Source organism: Perca fluviatilis, chromosome 2 (genome assembly GCF_010015445.1).
Source record: "Perca fluviatilis chromosome 2, GENO_Pfluv_1.0, whole genome shotgun sequence".
NCBI classification, from domain to species: Eukaryota; Metazoa; Chordata; class Actinopteri; order Perciformes; family Percidae; genus Perca; species Perca fluviatilis.
This window is the reverse complement of record NC_053113.1, coordinates 40,054,948-40,058,778: the sequence shown is the minus strand read 5'-3', so window position 1 is coordinate 40,058,778 and position 3,831 is coordinate 40,054,948.

The window sequence follows — 3,831 nt, the reverse complement described above, 5'->3', positions numbered from 1 at the left end:
GGTCGGAAACGTGTTCTGCTGAACTTCAGTTCCGCATTGTTTGCGTTTCGCTTACTTCAAAGGGAACTTGTTGCTCCGTTCTTTACAGCTCTATAGCTAAAGCTGCATCGCTACTACACATAGACTGTATATTATTATTATTAACAGTCTATGCTACTACATAACTGATAAGCTGTTAGTTAATACATCTTAGCAAGGGCGTAACTTTGAGCTCAACATTGGGGGATTTGAGAGCTCCACAAATTGAAATTTTGAACGTCAGTCATTTCATTTATTGCATTCTGGTGAATTGTTCTGCAACAATGTGTGCCTTTTCTGCATCAATTTATGGTGCAAATGTCTTTATTTATGTGAATGAAATTATAATAGGTTTTTTTAATCGCTTTGGCTCGTAACACAGTGACAGTGAAACCCGATTTAGATATTCACAGTAGGCTAAGTTACCGTATGCACCACTTGAAATGCAGCGATGCATCTGTAACGTATTCTCTTATTGTATATGAATGATTTTATGTCTAATTAAAACATTCATCGCAACAGAACTTTTTCACAGCAGACATTTTGACTTGTCATAGTAGGAGAAGCACAGCTGAGACTGATAACCTTAACGATGGCTCAGTTCCATCAAGTGTCCCAGTAAGATGAGCATGTCAGCATGCACAATACCAGGGCCTCTCCTAAGTGGAATGCAGCCATCATTAATGGGTTTGAATACACCTGTGCTTTTCCTACTATGACATGTCAACATGTCTGCCGTGAAAAAGGTCTAGTAGCCTAACTCCTAGACCTTTACGACGGCAAGTCTGGTAAAAACACTACCACTTTTGTCCAAAGTCTGGACAATTCTGTCAATACAAACTGAAAGTTACCTATAGCCACTTCAATAATGCATATTCAGACCTATTGGAAAGCCATTCTTTTGAGAAATTAGCAGGCAAAATACATACAGATGCTATAAAACACACAAAGAGGTGTATTACAGAGGGGTGGAATGTATGTACCATACATTTACTCCAGTACTGTACTTAAGTACACATTTGAGATACTTGTTCTTTACTGGAGTCTTTTTCTTTTCATGCCACTTTCTACATCTTTTTTTTTTTTTTTTTTTTTATAATTTTTGGGGGGCTTTTCCCTTTATTAGAAAGTGGATAGATACGAAAGGGGGAGAGAGATGGGGGATGACACGCAGCAAAGGGCAGCAGGTCATATTCAAACGCTGCGCCGCTGCAGGACTCAGCCAACATGGGGCGAACGCTCTTACTGGGTGAGCTAGAGGCCGCCCCGCCACTTTCTACTTCTACTCCGCTACATTTCAGAGAGAAATATTGTCATCTCACAGCTTTAGTTACCAGTTACTTTACAAATTAGGACTTTTGCACACAAAACACATGTGGTTTATAAAATCTGATGTTTTATTATAAATGAAACTAGCCAACAATATAACGGCCTACAAGTCCAGCTGAAATGATTAGATGATTTTCAAATGTGAGGATTTCTCTGCATTGAATACTTTTACTTTTAATACTTTAAATACATTTTTCTGATGATACTTACATAATTTTACTTAAATAACATTTTCAATGCAGGACTTAGAGTATTTTTACTTAAATGTGCTGTAGGTAGGATTGGAAAGATCCAGGACTTAGCCAAAACCTCTGAACATCGACAACTTCTCAGTCCCTCCCCCCTTTCTGCTAAAGCCCAAAACTGTCTCCTAAGCCCCTCCCCCCACAAGGGAGAAGGAATGCGTGTGCATGAGCAGTGATTGACATGCAGTTAGACACCCTCCCCCCCCCGGCCCTGATTGGTGCACAGGGAGCTGTGGATTTTTGCTAATCACACTACAGGCTGTAGTTGGTGCCAGAGGAGCCAGATAATTTTTTAATGACCTGCTTTGGAGTTCTACTGGAACATAGGGTCAATTTCAGCAAATATGACAGAAAGTTAGTTTTATAATGCTTACCTACTGCACTGTAAAGGATTTGAATATACTTCTTCCACCACTGGTATTATATTTGGCTTTAATGTATCATTCCAAGTACCCCTTTTCATAACCGGTACAGGTACATACTCTAAAATAAGGATAAAATAAAATAGAAACTACAAGAGTATTTGGAGACAAAATGTCATGGTAAATGACATGATGAATTAATATTATGATGAAGGTCATATACATTCTGTTTAGGTTATGGGAAAGATAACACAGACTTCATCCTTTATATAGAAACCTCTCTTATATACTCACATTCTGTTATTTACTAACTCTTTAATGACAAACTGTTTTTCATTTTCAGTTTTCACGAAACAGATTATGGCCTCAGTGCTGTTTTATGCACTTATACACTCTTTTCAACATGCCTTGTTTAAGTTTCATTCAATTACAGCATCCTTTTGGGGAAACACACATTTTGCTGAGACCATGTAGACATAGTTGTGGTATAGCTTTGTTGCCTATTTAAAGAGTGTGTGGTTTACAACCAAAGTGCAGCCTCTTCTCAGTTATTCTTTCAACAAACCTTCGCAGGCACTGCCTAACCAAAACTCAAAGTTGACGTCAAACTTAGAAGGGCCCAATGCTGTTCAGTCAAACATTTGATAAGGTTTCCTGAGATATTGGGGTGATCTGTACATTAAATCTTAGCACATAAAGGCGCTCTAAGCGATGTTGGGTGACAGCACTTCTTGTTGACGTTCAAAGTATTTTCAAACAAAAAGAGGCTAGTTTGCCCCTCCCTCCTTCTCATCCCGTCCCCTCTCCCTCCCTTCTGTGCTTCCGCGCACTAACCCCCCAACCCCCCACCCCCAAATCCTTCTTGTCGGTTATTGGCTGGAATGCTGGAACGCTGTTTGTTATGTTTGGTGGTGCAGGTTGGCGCAGTTTGTTACAGTGTGTTCAGACAGGCAGCTAGCGGATAGTGAGGAGATGTTTGCTGTATTTGACAAAGAATGTTGTAGCCTAAAAAAAAACGGGACATCGCTTAGAGCACCTTTAAAGTCTGTTTTATTATGTTATAATTTATTTATAAGATCGGCAACGAAGAGGTAAAATCAAGCAGCTCATCTGGCGATTGCACTCAGTGCTCAATAAGAAATATGACATCTTCATAAAGTAGGCTGAATCGTGTCTAATTAGGCTTACACAACACACAAAGACTTCTTTTCCAAATGACACACATCTGTCTTTAGTGCTTGCTGAGAAAGACAAACTGAACTAAAGTTACATAACCTTTTCTACTCAAAAAGGAATGGCAGCATCAAATCTATGCAGTTAGTTTTTTCCAGAATGAATGCCCGATTTTACTTGTCATTCAGTTGTATGGCCACCGAGGGGCACCCTTGCTTGGTTTGAGAACTTTGGTAGTAATACTCAAACTGTGCACTGAAAACTGACTTGTAGGGATTGGAATTCAGCAGCTGTCCAGCCTATTCAAAAGGGTCGAAAAATCAAATGCAATCCAGTCAGACAGACTTGCTGTGAATCCCCTTTAGAGGCACATGCACCGTGTTGAATTGTAAGGTTTAGTCAATGTGAGGAGCCTCCAGATTCACCGTGTAAAGACAGAACTATTTAAGATCCACTGAGGTTGGGCCTGTAGGCAGTCTGCTATTGTCTACGTGGTTACTTGGGATTCTGGTGATTTGATTACAGCTCACTGCTACACGTGCTATAAAACACATCTGCCTGCGGTGCAGCAACCACCAAAAACTACTTTAAAGGCATTTTTAGAATAAAGGTCCTAAATTAGGCAAATATGGCTCTGCCTTGGGCGCCTGGGTTGCTCACCTGGTAGAGCGCACGCCCATATATAGAGGTTTACTCTTCGACGC